Source organism: Columba livia, chromosome 1 (genome assembly GCF_036013475.1).
Source record: "Columba livia isolate bColLiv1 breed racing homer chromosome 1, bColLiv1.pat.W.v2, whole genome shotgun sequence".
Taxonomy (NCBI): domain Eukaryota; kingdom Metazoa; phylum Chordata; class Aves; order Columbiformes; family Columbidae; genus Columba; species Columba livia.
The window spans coordinates 136,071,822-136,091,509 of record NC_088602.1 but is presented as its reverse complement, the minus strand read 5'-3'; the positions used below and the strand labels follow the sequence as shown (position 1 = coordinate 136,091,509).

The following is a 19,688-nucleotide window of genomic DNA, read 5'->3' as shown; positions in this document are numbered from 1 at the left end:
GTAATTTACTCAAATAATGGTCACAACAAATACTGAAATATTTTAGCTTGGCAGAAGAAAACCTGACTCAATACCATCACATGCTCAGTTTCCTGGAGTTACAGGTTAACACCCATTTATATATACATATAGACACGTGCCCTGGCTGAACGCAACCTGGGAAAAATAAGACCTGTGTCTTTATGTATTCTACATGTATTCTGTTTCAGTCAACAGGGCTGTCTTCATTGCTAGTACTACTGCACCACACAGAATCATCATATTCTTTAACAAAAATGTATTGTGCCAGTTGTGTGCAGCAATCAATATGCTGGAAAAGTCTGCTTTAGAAAAGATCAACTGATTTCTATCAGAGATATATAGCATGCCTAGAACATGAGACTGAAAGTACTGTAATGAATAATCAAAAAGACCTCCTAAATACAGGACAAATTAAGACTGTGTCAGCCTCTAAAGCTAGATTCCAAGATAATAAAACATTTTAATGCTGTACATATGTATATATGCATACACACACACACAATCATTTAGGTTGGAAAAGAGTCTTAAGATCATTGGGTCCAACCATAAACCTAACACTGCCAAGTCCACCACTAAATCTTGTCGTAAGTGCCACATTTACATGTCTTATCGATACCTCCGGGGACAGTGACTCAATCACCTCTCTGTGCAGCCTATTGCAATGTCTGACAACCCTTTCAGTGAATACATTTTTCCTAATATCCAATCTAAACATCCCTTGGTGCAACTTGAGGCCACTTCCTCTCATCCTATACACTTCAGCACAGCTTCTATATAGTATACAGAGTGCATTTTAGATATGTCTCTATATATTTCTACTAGCAAACGTTTTACACTATATTAAGGACAATGAAAGTAAATACTTTCCGTCATGCAATATTGCTGCCTGTTGTTACAGGGCTAGAAGAACCACCAACAATGATGTGCTTAAGCCTTTCACACAGTAAGAAAAAGCTGCTGTACCCTTATGCTTGCCTGTGCTTCAGACACACAAACATGTCTTAAACTGTCATTTTGGCAAATGATCCAAGTATTTTGTCCTGTTTAGTTATACTGGTCCCTCACCTGCTTCAATTATCAGTGGAATACTACTGCAAAGTATCGTATTTGCAATAAAAGTCACTGTACAATGGCATTCTACACAGGAAAACACTGAATAAGGTGTGATTGGTATAGAAGTCTACCACTTAAAAGCTGCATATACATATAATACAACTTAGCTTTAAGCAAGGTAAACTGTGACAAGCCATGGAAGGAACTGCATTCTGTTCATGGACTCCAGAACACATTGTAAGAGTGATGTTTCTGTCACTGGCTTCACTAACTTCATTTACACCATAAAACAGTAGAACCAAAACAAAACAAACAAAAAAAATCAAAGCAATATTAAAAGTAATATCAATGCATAATCTGACAGTATATATTTTATAGTGTTTAATTCCAAGTTCTGGTATTTTCACTACATCAAAGATTAATCACATTGTCTGGATTTTCTGCTACTGCTTTCTTTGCCAAAAATCCAAAAGAGATGTCAGGAAATGTCTGACTTCCCAAGCTGAGGATGTCTCCTTATATCCAGCACTGTGTTTTAAATGTATGCTCACATTAAGAATGGGAAGCAGTTGGACTGCTGGGTTGTTGGGGCTGTGATATGTGTGTTTCAGTCACAGTACTTCTCCTGCAGAACTTTTCTTTGATGAAAATAAAAAAATCCCCAAACCCATGTGCAGCCACAGCTGATTGCTTGACTGACAAGTTACCTCCCAGCTGTATCTGGCACTGAGAGCTGATGCCCAAGAAGGTCTGACAACTAAAGAGTCAGGGATTAAAGTCTCTTCTCATTCAGGGCACGCTCCCTAGCGACAGGATAGTGTTGGGTCTCCCTCTTACACAGCTGGAAGGGGCATATACATTGAGATTGCGTCACAGGAGATAAACTTGGCAGGACCATTGCAGGTCTGCTCTGGAACACAACTGTTTCGAGAAAACAGATGTTGCACAGGACAGGGGAACTGGGAACTTGCTCAGATTTCTAACCTTAAGAAAGGGGGAGTGATGAATGTATATTTATGAAGTTCTTTAAGCTTTTGAGTTCTTGGCATACTTTATGTGCAAGTACTTTCAGAAGAGATAAGGAAAACTCTCACTTGAAGTTTTTTGGTCAATTCTTACCTGCAGATGAAGATAGAGATGTCTGCTTACACAGAGGGCTTAGCACAATCTGCTGTTCCAGGAATAGGTGTCACTCTGCTGACAAGCTCAGTTGCTAGAAAAAAAAAAAATGAAACATTATATGTTAGTAGAGCTACCTTCTTGAGGGTAAAGTCCTATTTCCCCTCTTCCCTGTAATGCTCTGGAAAAAAAAAATATCAGCGTTCACCTAGCACCTACAGATATGGATAGATAACAGCCTGCTGCGTACAAGTAGTATTTTAGTTTTTAAAAGTTAGTTCAAAAGAAATGTGGAATAGTACACTTCATCTGATACCTTTTATACCTGGTGTGACATTTTCTTGCTATAAATAACTTAGTGTGGTAAACAACATTTCAACAGCTTTCCAGAAGATTAGGAAATAATAAGCACTGTATTATGTAGTCACGAGCATCTACCACTGCTATATTGTAAATACAGGATATTATTTCACAATCTTTTTTTTTCCTAATTTCCTTTTTAAGGAAAATAATCCTCAAACTAGAAGCATTCCAGATATAAAAACCACCAAGTGCTCTTCAACTGCACACCCAACACTCTTGCAGTCGTGAATCATGAACAATGCACACATAAGAAGCCAACAAGCCAGGCAAGGGGTAACAAATCCCAAACCGCTCATTAAGACTAATATTAATGAGCTTGGAAGGGGTGATTACTACAGTGGTGTTTAACAGCATCATTTTGACAGACTTACAAACATTGCCTAATACTATGTCATGGCCAAGAAGAAGGGGTTACTTTTAAACCTTCAAAGACTTTCTGAATAATATTTCACAGGAATGATGTGTAACACTAAATGAGAACTTTACAGCTTGACAGAAGCATAGAAGAATAGATCTAAATCAGGAAAACTTTCCTCTAGTCTTTTAGTATCTCCTCTTTCACTGTTGTCAGCCACTGAATTTTGTCAAGACAAGTGGTTGTACAGACAAACTCTTTCTCCTAGTACCATCAGAGCTATATGAAAAGATCCAATAAGCACCGACTCCAGTGTAAGCATGTCATAAGGGTCCAGGAAACAACAAAAACCTCCTAAAGATCTGGAAGGAAAGGACTGGCCTGTTGTAAAATACTAGACTACATGCAATACACAAAGCCCTACAGGAGTAACTACTTCTCATTATGGGCAAAAACTTTATAGTTTTCATATACAGGAGCTCCAGAAATCTCAGGGACATAGCAAATAATTTTCACCACCATCAGCTAAATATATATAGCTTTTACTCACAAACCAATATTCATTAGATTCCTGAGTTGTCAGAATATGTCTTTGTGATGTTTTACGCTTTCCACCCTGTGTACCCACTATCAATTACTAATGGTTCACATGAGCCTTTTACTTTAGCTCCAAAATGACCCTAACCAGTTTTTGGTGAGCTTATGCCTCCCAGCTGAGAAGCTGTAATTTCATACATGGAAGAAGTGCTTATTAAAACAGCCTTAATGTATTTGCTTGCAGTTACACTATAGAACATCAATCACTTCAGATCTGTACTTGGGTTTACTCACCATGTAGTCATAGATAATGCTGAACATTCATTTAATCCAATATAGGTTAAATCACCAGTGCTTGAGCCTCAGTTACTTATCAATCCCCATATACACATGCTAGATTAGGAAAATACAGATGGTGACTCAGTTAATCCAGAGATGTATATGCTTGAATTTTGCTGGGGGAGGGGGAGGTAAAGAAGAGAAATATCATCTCACCCCAAACTACGAGAACTGAGCTTCAAGATACTAAAGTTGTCCTCATCTATTGCAAACTGATAGCTGCCAAGATACAAGCAGTAAACATTTCAGTTACTGTTCTTTGTTAGCTACTCCAGAATACTCCACACAACAGGCAAAGAATAGCAGACTTTTAACCTGAGAATGGAGTAGCTGCAATGCTGATCCAGCAGCAGGGACCAACACTTCCACTCAAACAGGGCTGCATTATCTTTAGCTCTATTGAAGCACTAAAGCTCTTCTCAGACCACTTTACAAACTGAGTGGGAAGGAGTAAGGATAAGAGCCACATTCTGTCCTTAGGGACCCCTATTAAATCAGATTCTCAACATCAGCCACTTCCTTTTTGTCTTCCTCAAGCCATATGGCTTCCTGACAAAATCTGTACAAACAATAAATCCATTAATCAAGCCACTGTTGGAGGAAAAGGGTGGGCTTTTTTTCCTTCCCTTCATCAATATAGACATTTTAATGGAGATCTTTTATGTATTTAATTTTATGGGAGTCCCAAGGAAAGTACTAAAGTCTTCTTTGTTCTCACACTGCAGCCTTGTAGACTGGAGCCCCAGTTCCAATACATACTTGTAGAAGGAAATCCTAACATGTTAAAATGCAAAAAGATACAAGTACACGGAGAAGTGAGCCAAGCCAACAAGAGGTCTAGCTTTATTGAATCTGTTAGTAGGGATACAATATAAATTGCTGTCTTGGCTCTCTACCATACTGCATTAAGTAACAAAATAACTACTTTTTTAAAAACTAACAGAAGTAGGTAGAACTAGAGAGGCATTAAATGTAACTTTTATTCCTACAAGGCTCTGAGAAGATGCACACATACAAATGCCAGAAGTAGGCCACAAGCAGCTGAAAGGAAGAGCTTCTTTTAAGAGATGCCACAATAAAGGACTTCCTCAGAGGCCAGATTTCTTAGCAAGGTGAACCAAGATGACCAGTTCCACACAACAGGCTACATAATCTGTTTGGTGTCTCCAAACTAGTAAAATCATGCAGATGATCATGCTATTTCAAGATCATGAGAAAATAAACACTGCAAATGTAAGGAACTATGGTAGGGAGAAAGCATAAAAAGCATAAGATTTCTAGCTCTTGTAGGTGGGAAGATCCCCCTCTCCTGTAGGAGAGAAGATAAATAAAAACAAACCTAAGCAGGCTCATCACTTCAGCAAACCAAACATAAGCCTGAGACTCTGTTTAGCTCCAGTTCTGCCGCTCTGTGCCAGGAGGCACACCAATATGCCAGCTTTACACCGCTGCAGGGTAAAAATCTGTTCATAAAGAATATATATACACTGTTGGGCAAGCAACATGTAAAGTGAAAGTACAGTAAAGCATTTGCTTTCTTCCTATTTGATTAACAGGCTCAAAGAAGGCACAAGGCTGAAAACCCAAGAGCAGAGAAGAAACAAAGACCTAATTTTCTTTGCTTGCAACAGCTTTCAAACAGACCCTTCTTGTATTCCCAAATGTCGCTTTGAGACACATGTGGTGTCTGTTATCCCTGTCTATCCCAAACAACTATTTGCATCACACTTTGGAGCCTACCCAGCAGAGAGGAAAGGGGTTTCCTAGTGATGATGGAAGAAGGGAGAATCGAAGACAATTCATCATCCAAATATATGATGGCATTACCAACAAAAGCAAACTGAACAAGACTGACTTGCCAGTCACCACTTCAGAGAATATGAAAACACAAAATGGTTTGGTTGTTTTTTTTTTTGAGAATTTGTTCCCACTGATTTTTTTTCCACCCCCAATTTTCCTGACTATCATAACTCATCTGCAGTGCAGAATGAGGATTCAGAAGAACAAGAAATCACTTCAAATTCAGGAGGTCTCTTTCAGTCACACATCTCTAAAGCAATTCTGACCCTTCCACTCACATGGAAGGAAAATAGGCCTGGCATCGCAACAAATCCTTTTCTACCTTAAATTATTATGTTGTTCTATAGCTTACTGAACTATGTCCCAGTTCACATGAAACAAAGTAATCCTCTGTTCAAATGAAGTTTGGGAGAAACACTACGCACTTTGACACTGAAAAACACCTTAAGAAGAAACACCATTAAAAAAAGGAATGAAGCTGGCTTTTCAATTTTTTTTTTTTTTTTCCTTTCTAAATACAGGAAAGCAGCATCCTTAATCATAAGCAAGAAATCTTTAAAGTGGCTTTGTTGAAATTAAGTAGCGATTAGCCATGAAAGAAAAAATATGGAAAAGGTAATCTCAAAAGATTGACTCATTACCTCCAAGGAGACATAGCTGTAGTTTTAACAAGGTCAAAACACTTTGGTCAGTTTTTTGGGCTAATGGGAGATACACAACATTAGCTTATGTTTCTATCAAGGTAACAACAATTCTGAAAGACTGCAGACATCACATGGAGCCTACAGCTATAAATTATTAGCCTCAAGGTCACAATCATCATATCCAAAGTACAGATGGATTTCTAAATGCCTTGAGGTAGTGGTGAAAGGTATGTTTGTTTTGGACAGAGTAGTGAGGGAGATCAGGTGCTGCAAGCTAGGGAGGCCTTCCACCACATCTGGGTCAGATGGTCCCAATTATCTTCTCAGCATTGTTAATCAAAAGTTATCCTTCAGCAGCTATATAATAACCTATGTAAAAATAAATCTGGAATTGGTGTTTGGCTCCTAGCAAGGAAAAAAACCCTTCCCTGTCACAAATCAGTTAGTGCACACAGCATCCTCATGTGAAGTCTCATGAAAAAGCATGAAGGTCCACAGATGTGATCATGCCTGCATATCAAATGTCAAGATGGAATATAAGAAAGGTTGACGAGAAAATTTAGGGGTGCACCAGCGTAGAGCAGAAAGTAGCTTTCCCTCCTGCTAGCTCGACTTTTCTGTCCTATCTGACACTGCTGATATACAGCACATGCTCCCAAAGTAACAGTATTGTGTCAGCCCATCCAGGCTACCGCTCTTACCTATGCAGAAAAGACTGATACAAACCAGAAATACGACACATTATCAGGAGAATATAAAAGGAGCACCAATTTGTTTATGTTTTCGCTGCACACAGACTGTAGAAGGTAGCCAGTCACAGCAAGATCAAAAAAAGCTTATTCTCCCTCTTCCCCAGAGCAACCTGACACCTCAAACAGAATTGACAGAGGAATCATCCAAGTGCTGACTTCAATGCATCATTCTGTCCTATGTCTGCTTGTGGCCAACTTGACTACAGCACTCAAGTCCTGCATACATTACCACCTGTCTATGGTCACATGCAATTAAGCAGCTCATGTCTCTGATCCCTCTGTAGTTTTGTGTGGTTTTTTTAAGCCATATCCTGTGTTAGCAGAAGCACCAGCATTAACATCCCTTCCTACATAAGTCAGAAAAATGGTTGCCTTTTTCTTACTATTTATCTCTTCTCAGGAAGAAGAAAGATTTGGACAACAATCTCTTCAAATCCAACCCTAAAACAAACATGGTATCCTAGTTCTTTAAGCTCAACTGAAGTGCAGAAGAGCAAGTGCTACAACATCATGTTGATAGGTAAAACAAAAAGAGTGAAAAAATATATATATATTTTTTAAAGTTTTCATGATGATCTTAGGAATTCTGCCTGTCAGTTTTCTCCCTGCAAGTATGTGAAGGGCATCTGCTTTCCATACTTTTCTTTCCAGGAACAACAGGCTTGAATTAGTTTAAAACAGTTTTAAACCTTTAGAATTCCAGTTGTTGAAAAAAGGGAAAAAACAAACACTGGAAGTTATTTTTTGTTGCTGTTGTTTTGTTTTGTTTTAACAACGTAACCAATAGACCCCAACATGTAAACTAAGAGGACATCATCATGTAAAGTACAATACTCACAGGTAGGGTACATTGTTTTCCTCCAAAGTACTAACATTTTACTTGGCAACACCTATCATTAACGCTCACTGTAACAATTAATCCAAGATCAAAAGGGCACGCTGATACAGAGAGCCATCAAGACTCATCCCCAGACTGTGTGCATACTACACTAGTCCCTCATACCTTTTCACATTCTGCACAAGTCCATTTAGAAGAATACCAGAGTAATAGCACAGAAACCAGTAATTTTCTCTTCTTGTCAGCAAGTTGTTTCTAGAACAGCAGGCATTGCAGCACTATGCTTAGTGACAGGAGGCATGCTTTTGTCTGCTTCCTACAGCAGGCTTAGAACTGCTAAGGCTCCTGGACACTGCTGATCAGAGGGACCTCTGCGAGGAACCACTACCTTGGCCACACTGCTGTAGTTAGACGTATGCAGGCTCACTTCATAATCCAACATAACAGTAGAGAAGGTGTAAAGTCATAACAAGAATTTGTGTTATGGAAGAAAAAATTTCACCCATAGTCTTTTTTGCTCATGATTAAAGTCTGCTCTGTAGATTTAAAGGACAGCGAGCAGCTCCACCTCTTTACCTGCCTGCCTTATCATTTGAAACAAACTGTACAGTTGACTTTTAGTTCTTTAAACACAGCATCAAACTCTTGCCATACCTACAGATGACAAAATATTTTGCACTGATTCTCAGAAAAGCAGGTATGGGAAAGCTTTTTTTTTTTTTTAAAAGAAGAAAGACTGAAGTAATACAATCAAGTGGTATTTAGAAGAAATCATGATTAGGTCTGTGTATTCACATATCCACTGACCTGTTTGGGTTGTAGGTAACCAAAAAGTGCACGGATTTAGCTTCCACTGTTATAAATCCTATTGGTTAGAAACATAGGAAGACATTTTAAAAGAACAATTCCAGTTAAAATGTGTATGTCATCAACCATGCACATCTCCAGAAAAGTATAGCTGGACAAGTCATCCATGTATTTAGGCAACAAACATGGTAGTATCTAAAAATGGTAGTACAATGATGTGGCATTTGGATTAATTTCTTTCCTTGATGATAAATCTGGTTGACAGTAACTGAGAAAAAACTGCAATAGGATGCTGTTTTATTTGCATGAGTGTAGTTAAGGACACACATGCAAAACTAGTGAAAGAATAAAGAAAGATTTCTCTTCCTTTGCCACTGAGCATCTGTCCCAGCCAGCATTACAACCGAACTAGTGGCAAAGGAGCACTCTAGCATTGCAGCCCGTGTTTGCAATACAGGCAGAATCCAACAGTCCCTTCAGTTCACTCATACAGTCAACATCACAATTCTTGAGAAAACCATTCTTCATTTTTTAGGCACTGCAGACACTTTATTTCCACATCAGAGCAGTTAGCAGTCAATTCTGCAGAGCTTGTTCTATTTTAAAAAAATCCTGAAAGACTGACATCATCTTTGCAAGCAAAGACCATTCTTTTCCGCTCCCATAGGTTGTTTACACAGCATCACTTTATCTGATGATTTAGTCTGTTTTCATATGAGGACTGAGATAAGTTAGTTTGCAGAATACACATCAGGAACAGAAAATAATTAAGATATTACAATGAAACAGTCACTGCAGATTATTTGTGATTTCAAATTGGTTTGATTTAGCATTAATCCAAACAAAAAAAATCCAGTTTCAAGTCAGTTGTGTCTCTAACATTAGCAGGAACATCACTCTGCATTTTCAACTAACCCCTTTGATACAAGAAAGTTCTCATCCAAAAGAATGATTTCCCAAAGGGTTTAAAGGTTAACTTCAATTACCCTTACTTAGCAAAGAGACTTTTAAGCTACTCCTGATAACCCTCCCAATTCCCACCTTCTTGTAATTAATTGCACAGGACAAAGTTAAGCTCAGCAGCGGCAAAAACTGGTGGGAGAGAGAGAACACCTGCACCTTTTCTAAAGTCCTACAGTGCTTTCTTTTATTATTGCCATCTTGCATACAGTGCACTACAGCCTTCACATTTGATTCCACAAGCACATCTTTTCCCTATTTCAAATGCACATAGTTCTATTGACACTTTAAAGCACAAGTCAACTCTGCAGCCAAAAATTGTACCACTTTCCCTACCTGCTCCATTTCTTCCTGTCCCACATGGACACCCCTCAATTTATAGTGAACTGGGTTAGGAACCAAATCCAGATGTGGTCATCTACAAGGAAAGGATGATACCAAAACAAAATATTTCCAGTCATGAAAGACACCAGAAAGCCCACCCCTTGGTGGGCTTTTGCAGATAAGGAAAAGTTAAAGTGCTCAGGGACCAAAGAGACTTTACATTATCACCAATATGTAAAGAGATCTTTATTTCAATTAAGTTTTGAAAAAAACTCATTACTTTAGGTTTTATTGTGCTGATGCACATGAAAAGTGGAAGACACCACATCATTTTGTTGTATATATTGGAACACACTCAAAGTAACTCAATTTCAGTATAAGAATAACACAGCAAGTTCATTAAGTTAGCACTCTGAGGTAACTTGTGTCTGCAAATAGTCAGCTTATATAAAATGAACTTCAAATGTTTCTAACTCAAAGCACACACTAGATAATAAAAAGGTAAAATACTCAAGTATACAGCTGTTATGCATTTCATGGTTGTAAAAACAGTCACAGATGGCACCTGCAAAGTCAGGGCTTAAAGCTTGCAGATTTCTAGCTTACTCCACAAGCATTTGTCCTTGTTGAAAATGAGCACCTTCCATCAGACCTTCAGCCAACATCTGTGTGTCCTGTGTTGTCACGTCTCCCCTTCCTGAGTATGTGAGGAAGTGTTATTAGTGGGATCATAATACACCATTTCTTAATTGTTACTAATCAAAGGAATAAACATTTTATAACAGCTACTGCTATTATATAATCAGAGACTTCTCTTTCTTCAGAGCTTCCATTTTTCTTCATTATGTCATCAATAGAAGCCAAACTAACTACATTTTTCTTTCCTTGCAATTAGCAGTGAGTCAATGAAAGACAAGCAGCTGATTTTTGCAGGTTTTGCTGCACTCCTTCAAAAGAAGCTTAATCAACCCTCTGGAAGCAATCCTCCCAGTGCAATGAATTTCAAGTATGCTTCAACCTTGCATGGGTGCAAGTGTAAGATAAATGAGAGGTTGAGAAAAAATTAGTTCTCTACCACAAACCATTACTTCCATCTCAAACAACAGTAAGTAAAGCCATATAATCTGTCTAGTAGAAGATATTAACTTAAGAGAAACCTTGTAGAAAGTAATCAAGACTCCCACAACAGTTTCAGAAGTAATGATGATCTCTGGTTAGACACTCACTGGTAGGTAATTAGTATCTGGTAGAATAAGTGCCAACTAAGCCCCAGCTACCAAGAAATGCTCAAGTGACAATTTATGCGACTAAAGTCTTTGATATTTATTTGTTTGATAGCATAGAGGTAAATAGCAAGTTTTTGCTTTACCTACTACAAAACTTAATTTGTGTCATTGGCAACATAAGTCACCATTTAAAAGGCCACTATTAACCAAGAAGAAAGCAACGCTTTACAGCTTAAGATTACATTAGTTTTACAACTAATGCAAACATATCTGGGATTTAGTTCCTAGTTCTCAACAGGGTGACTATATCTTTAAATCACCTAGGATGACAATTACATCTTAGCTCACACTGGGGAGGGAAAAACAAAACAAAACACAATCACAATACCAGAGGGTTAATTTTAAAGATCCTAACTCAAACGTACAGAAAAATCAGATGTGTTCAGTAACTGGCTAAAGAAAAATGTCAGACTGCTCATCTCAGAAAGGCAAAAAGAAGACAAATCTCAAGATATTCTGCCTACAGTGGAGGGGAATTAACACAACCCTGAAGATATTTCTATGATGCTAAACAAACTCCAAATATACATAGATGGTATTAATTTAAACAGAAGACAGATCACAAGTTGCTTCATATTGTGTAATTGTTTTCATCCCTATGAAAAAATAAAACTGAACCTGGCAGATTATTAGCTCATTGCTTCTGCTATCCTGTAAGATGTTCTACAGTTCAGCTTATGGTATAGGCCAGTGCTTCACATCTCAAACCACTGTGGTTGTGAAATGCAACTAATTAATGGTGGTTATAATGAAAATGCTAAAACAACAACAACAAAAAAGTCTTCTTACATAAACATGATCCCCACCACTCAGTACTTTAATTCTCTGAAAAGCATAAAAATCAGTGGATTTACACTTTTGGGTAAATGAAAGGTATGGGATGGGAGAAGCTATTTTCATAGATGACTGTTCAAGATTGCCAAGTCAAATAAAAAAATAACCACAAAAAAAGGTATGTTACAATAAATAACATAATGGGTTAGTTAAAAAGTATATTGTATAGCAAAGGTAAATAAATGTCATAAAGCTACAGGCTAACCAGACTCTCCAAGCATTGGAACAGTGGAAACAGAGACAGCCTTTATAACCCCAAAGCCTTTTCTTCATGAAAACTTCAAGTCAGGAAATCCTCTCTTTGTTAGTTTTTTTTCCTCACTGACTAATAAAGTCCTCACATTAAGTCCAGTCAGACCAAGGTGGAAGTCACCACTTACATCCAAAGATCTTTCCTTACAGTTGAAAAAACATTTGCTTATTTACTTTTTCTTTTCTTGTAGGGAAACATCAGACTCACTACTTAAGTGCTCAACATAGGCCAGAGAAAATGGAAAGCTTGTCTTCAAAGTTCAAAAGCAAGATTCAGATCCTGCTGCCATTAGCAGAACAAAACAAAAAAGGATCAAGAGAAACACAGCAATAAAGACTATCATGTCTGTTATGCTGCTTTCAGACTTCTTTGGCAATGGCTCTCTTGATTTAGGAGCACCAGCCAGCAAAACCCCAAATCCCTTTGAAAAGGTCCCATGCGCTGCAAGGACACATGGGAGGTACACACACACACACACACACACTACAGCTGGTAATCAAACTTCTGCAGCTCAAAGCCAAAAAGCTGCAAACTCTAGAGGCAAACATGCTGTGAAGATGTACTGCAATGTTAGTGTGCAACACGTAAATACCAGCACATGGAAGGTTTTATTCTTTCGCTGCAACAACACGCTTCATGGAAGGCATGAAGCTTAAATAGGTGTTTGCCACTTCCCAGGAGAAGTGTGAAGACCCTTAGAGGGGGCTGAAAGAAGCAGTTCCACATATCCCCCTGAATATGCATTGGGATCTGAAAATCCTCATCAGCTTCAGAGTACTTCTCAGCCATCGGAAACCTGAGCATAAGTGGCCAAAAAAAATATGCAGTCCAGATCTGCTAATGTATGAAAATAAGTCTGTTTGATAGAAACACATAAAAGGTTGACAAAGTTGTAACTCATCAAAACAAAGCTCTTTTTCAACTACATCTAGACACAGTTTAATAAATCCCTTTATCCTCCTTCCCAAGCCTAGTTATTTGTTTGCAAAATTGCAAACATTTTTTACAAGGTATTACAAATCTAACTCTTCAGCCAGCATACAGCTGGGAGGAATACATGGGAAGAAAAATGAAATTACTATCCCAAGACTTAGACATGTTTTTAGTTAACACTGATCCAGATCCCATTCAGATTACACTAAAACTGATTAGCACTCCCTTGCAATTTCCATTATTTCAATGAAAGCCAAGAAACAACTAATTAAGGCCTTAGGACAGCTTCTTCCTTAAGGGCAAATGCAACCTGTCCATATACAAAACATTCAACTATGGCAAAGTGTGCATATTTTTCAAAACCAACATTCGCGAACAATGAAACAGTTTTTGAAATAGCAAGTATCAGAGACAAATGAGGCTGAATAGGATGTTTTGATCTTTGAAAATGACAAAGACCATAGGGAGAGTTAAAAGGCTTCCAGACCACAAGAAATCCACAGCTTGTTTCTAGAAAACTGTAATCCCAACCCATTTAAGAAATACTATCTTGCTGCTACATCAGAACAGTAGCACTACGAGTACACAATATGGTCATGGCACAGAACTAACAAAACTGTAAGTAGAAGAATTCTGTAGTGTCCAAACTCTTCAGCACAAACCCTACAGTACAGTGCTACCTCTCTGCAAATAACTTGAGAAAAATGTGTATTTCCCCCCTTTATTCTTCATACGATTTAATAAAAGGATCTTAAGAGACCAAGTGGAAACTAATGAAATTACTTGAATGAAAATGAACCACAGACCTGAGCTATCGCATGACAGCTCAAATATTTCATTATAAGCAAGATGTACACCAGGATTTGGTGCTGCAAAACTCTGGAATTCAACCACTGGTAAATAAACAACTTGCCTCCCATGCTCCCCCACCAGAATAAAACACATACAGCTGCAGTTATAACCAGCTCAGCAAGTGTTTAATTGCTTGGGCTTACCTCTACTGAAAAGATCTTTGGGGGTCTTCAAACTGGAAAAGATAAAGGCTCCTGCTTGCATACTGCCTTTCAAACTAACCAGTCTACTACTTCACTAGGCAAACCTCACTGCAAATGGATTTAACCTAGCAGATTCCAACAATTATGAGAAAAAGATACATCTATCACCTGGGAATTATTTTATATGGCTTTACTGCTCTAAAAGGAGTCAATACCCTCCTTCAATATGCTCCAAGCATTTTTGGCTAACATCAGCAACATTAATGATCCAATTCATTGTTCCCTTGTTCAGCTCCCATCTATGCTCCAAGTACTCATCCCTAATTTTTCTCCTCCTTTTTAGTAAGGGGTCTTTGATATTTTGTCCACATGGTCACCACAGCACACAAGATGCTGGACTTGCTTCAACTGAACACAATAAGAACGTGACAGGAGAGTCACTTAACTGAGGTCACAAATATAATTCCTGCTAAAGGTAATATGCAATTAAGCATAGTAATGGTGTTCCAGACAGCATGGGGCTGAAGTCAGAGTACTTCAATTATCTCTAGCCTAAAGGTTTCGAAAGAAAAAGGGAGGAGAGCTCTACTTTACACACTTACTGCTTGCTTTTTCCAATAACACAAGAAAAGCTAGTTGTGGGTCAGATCACATATTCAGCTAACCTAACATCCCATTGCACACAGTGGCCAGAGTAAGGCTTGTTGTCACTGCAGCAAGAGTTTCACAGCTTAACCACAAGCAGTTTTACAGTGGAACCATAGTACAAATTACTCTTGAAGAGTGACCAGCCTTCTTAGACTCCTTTGCCCTTCAGAACTGTCTCCCAAGTGACTCTGCCAACCAGCCTTCTAAACAGGCCATGATGAGCTAACGGTTACTAGTCTTGGCCATCCACAAGTATGAGGTAAAATATACCAGATAAAAGGGAAGCAAAGAAGTTCATACTAAAGCATTTTAACTTTAATGAGAACAGGTTAAGAACCTCCACAAAGGTATGCATATTAGCTTGTTAAACTACTGTAACTCAGTGTATCAAAGTCCTTAGTCTCAAGTATCTTTTGAAATGTTAAAGATAATGTAGTGAGACAGGTACTTCACCCCTGTATTCTAAGAAGATAACTTCCCTGGTTGAAGGATACTTCACCTATCCTTTCTTCTTATAATACCATTCTATTTTTCCCCCATGAGTAGATATGTACTGATAATTCAGACTCACTTCTTCCAATGTTAAAGCAGTTTATAATGCTTCAAGAGCAAAAGAGGAGTGGTGTGTGCTATTGACACCATTTTCAAAGACATCTATAGTGTTTCTTTATCACAGGTGTTCCACATGCTTTTATCCCACCTCCACACCATTCTTTTCATCATTTACACAGATCACTGGATCACAATGTTCTGCTGTACTTTTAAATTAGAAATTGGGGAGCATTTATGATCTTCTGTAGCTGTGAGCTGTGAACAAAAAAATTCACACAAAGGTTTTTATATTTACTCAAGACACACACTGACCATGAACTTATTCAGTTCCTTCTTCCCTATGCTGATTCCCTCAGTGACATAAAACAATTCTACCTCTAAAGAAATCAGCACAAAACACTAACTATCCTACTGATAGCATCCACTTCCAAATCAAGCAGGGTGGTGTAGCACCCACAAAGAGCCTCCGTAATGCCATTGAGCAGGCAATATTTCACATATTAGGTCCTTATGGAAATGCCATATAAGCACCTAAACTTCCACTGGGAACAAAGAGTAATGGATATTCCCGAAGAGTCCATTGTTGTTGGTTGGTTTTGGTTGGTTGGTTGTTGGATTTTTTTTCTCCATGTGCTTTCTTGTCCCATCATGTGAAAAAATCTATACTGCTTCCTCCTTAACTAAATATTTTGTGAAAAAACACATGGCTGCAACTCAATATTTAATCTTTAATAACTATGTTAAGAATGCACCAACTAATGACTTAGTATTAGCATGTTTACAGTTTAAAACTACCAAAAGCTTTAAAGTACTTTTACACAGCTTTTAAGATTAACCAAAAATTAAGTAATATTTGGTTAATGTTAAATATGAAAACACCACTTTACAGCTAGAAAATGCACCACTTTTCAATACGTTAATGACATCTTAATTGTCTGAGTTAATACCAACATTCACACATCTTTACTAGCTACTACTGTTTATAATCACTGGAAGATCAGACAATCTCTTCAGCTGGAAAGAAGAAATAGATCAATAAGAATGAAAATTTTATTCAGCTCCACAAAAGATAAAAGTATCAACTTATAGCTCACTGTATAATACAATACATCAGTTGGACACAATATTACATTCAGCTGCAGCAACTAATTATTCTCTTTGCAGACAGAAGCACCAAAAAAGTATTGATTTTTCACCTGATCGACTACAACTAAATAATTCTACATTGTAGAATAAAAGGTGGTTTTCTGCCATAGCACCAGCTGCCTGTGTTGAGACTTCTCTATATTTCTAATAAAGAGTTCAACCATAACTATTGCTAATTTTTTGGAGTCAAATTCTAAAACCAGCTACAAGGGCAGCAACAGTTCAATAATTTTGACTTGCCAAGTGGATGCTCTGTGCTAAAGAAAGCACGGCAGAAGCACTTTTAAACTTGCAACCACAATGTATCATTTGACACAAAAGACATTTTGCTCCCCAAAATCTAACAGTTTAGGCCAGTACTGGTTTCCTTTGCCAAATCTATTCCACCAACAGTGTAGTTGTGCTAGTCCAGGTCTATGAGTCAGGCATGACTACAAGAAAAAGAAGAGATATAAAGGCTAAGTAAGTAGCTTTCAAATAATTCTGTATTTATGATAGAATTATCACAAGAAAGCTAATAATTCTTGCAAAAGGACTAGAAAAAATGTAATCATCAAAACCTTCAATAAGATTTTATAAACTTTCACAGGAGGCATTCAGAAATGAAATGAGGGGGGAAGAACAACAACCACCATGCAGCTCAAGACCACTGGCTTTCAAACCTGTGCTGCAGAGAAATCAAACACGACTGCATTCACTGCTTAAAGCACAGCCTTTTACCAGCACTTTCAGGAGCAAGTCTGCCCTTACCACAAGTAATAGACTGCTACAATTGACAGAAAAAATCTAATAGCTGATATACAGCCTTTACACCACTGCATTAAAAAAAAACCCAAACTTAGAGGTTTCACAAAGCATGTGGAGAGCATGCTGCTTCAGAAATTATGATATCTCCTCACCTCACTGTGCCAGTGATATTTGCAGAGGGCAGAAAATAGCATTTCTTCAAGCATTCACCAAACTGATAGGAGAACTGAGTGGCATCAGGCATCACCAGTGACAGCATGGAAGTGATGCACTCCTGCCTACAGCAGAAGATATCACCAAGACAAAGCATTATACAACCCAGGACAACTTTCCAAGTGGTAGAAAGTTATGTTTTTGAAATCTAGGTCTTTATCAAAACACAAGAGGAGTCCCACCCTCTCCCTGCACTGGATTCTTGCTCATATACCCAGTATCATTTCCACTAGAAGGCAAAAGGCACCATCTGCAGCCACCCAGACAATGGCAAAGTGAAATGTTACATTTTTGTTTATACAGAAAAACTTTCAGAAGAGGAATGAAAGTTTAAGTAGTCCAGATCATTAGAAGAGATAGCTAAATTTTTAAGGGCCATGTCAAACAGTGACGAGGACTGGGAGCAGCAAGAATTATCTATATTTGATGTGTAGCAGAGCAAAAAACATCAAATCCCACCAGCATTAGTATGTCCAGACACCCTTATTATTCACTTTAATGTCTCAATACCTTTTAGAAAGGACATTCCTTGGTGGGTTTTGTGGTTTTTTTGTGTTGTTGTTGGGTTTTGGTGGGTTTTTCTTCTCCCTCCATTTGAAAATATAAATCTTATTTCTCTACTCTCTATTCCAGTCATTTTTGACCTTCTTGCCCTTGAGATTAATTTGATGTAGGCAAGCACATACTTTGCACAGGACATAACACCCTGTATGAGAGCAATTATTAGATTTCATAAAGAGTGAGTAGGCATCACTACACTATTTTTTTTTTCCCCACAAAATATGGAAAATATGGATGGAAGTAAGGGAGGACAAAAATGTTGGTTCAGTCACCTCCAAAAGAACTCTTTACAATAAAGAAAGAGTATACAGGTAAGAAATATTCCACTAAGCTATCATATATTCACACACACAAAAAATTAAACAACAACAAAAAAATGCACCACAAAACCAAACCCCACATTCTTAATATTTGATTCTTGTAAATAAAACAAAAAAGTTTATAGCAAAGCCTCCCAAGCTACTGAAGCTACAACATTAATAAGTAATTGTTAATAGGTTGTTATGTAATTGTTAATATATTAAGTTTTTGAAATGCATTAAAATCAGAATCAGCATTTTCTTGGCAGTTTGCCATTAAAGATGAACAATTATTACATCTTTGCAGTAGCATTGCCAGCATAGCAAGCTGGTAGCAATCCAACTGAAAAGTTATTCTGTTTCAAACTTGTTTCTTACCCAACATTAATTGAAATTGGTTTACTTGACTAATGCAATAAAACCAAGACTGCTGTCACTTAGAGTATATCATCCATTGGATATCATTGCATAGCTGAACTATAAATATAATTTATATGTACACAAAAATTCCACAATATTTAATACTGTGGCATATTAGTCCTAGAAAAGCCCTTGATCATAGCAAGAGGTTTGCCATAGATGAAGTCTGAGGCATAGACAACAGCCTCACAGGGAAACCTGAAGGGTAAAACACACCTACCCCATCATTTCCCCTTGAAAATATTTGCTTTTATTGCATCATTTAGGATTGAAAGTTCATTCAACAAAATAAAACAACGTATCCAGAAAAGAAATCCTCTTGTGCATGTTTTATCCAAAAAGAAACACAATGTCTGAGCATTCAGAGTTTAGAAAGCCTCTCATATATGTAGGCCACCACCTACTTTTCTTTAAAATTACAGCAATAATACATACCTATACCCCCCCCAAAAAAACAACCTCAGAACCTGAAGAAAATGGGAAGAGCAACAGTAACTCCAAAACATCAGAAAATATTTAACATTCAAACTTGTTTTCACATAAACTAAAAGACATGCCACATTCAAATACAAAGCCTTTTGCTGTCAACAACTGCGACCACTTTAGAATGAACCAGTTCATTGTCTGCTGAAGCAACACTGTTCATCACGAAACCAGTTTCTGCCATAGCACTATTTATAGTTACATTTGCTTTGTCTAAGAGACTGCAAATAAGATATAGACATTTACACCTCTTGAATACATTTAACTATCCATTTAGCTATAGCTTTATTCAGCATGACTGTAGATAAGGGTAGCAGCAAACAACTATTAAAGCTTAAAGAACATTTTAAAAATAAGTACCAAGGCCTCCTATTTGTTCTGAAGCTGTTTGTTTTATTTTCGGGGA

The 19,688-nt window shown here is 37.7% G+C and overlaps 1 protein-coding gene across 7 annotated transcripts in view; it reads right to left on the bottom strand.

Moving 5' to 3' along the window:
* The window catches only part of RASSF8 (Ras association domain family member 8), a 94,616-nt gene that overhangs the window by 51,629 nt on the left and 23,299 nt on the right, over nt 1-19,688 (bottom strand). For 6 of the 7 annotated variants that reach the window (XM_065032407.1, XM_065032434.1, XM_065032400.1 and 3 more), the window contains one exon: nt 2,194-2,287. The gene's annotated coding sequence lies outside the window, so the exon portion shown is untranslated. Of the gene's footprint in view, nt 1-2,193; nt 2,288-8,628; nt 8,682-19,688 lie in introns of those variants that run through there. The other variant, XM_065032414.1, reaches the window with a different exon arrangement.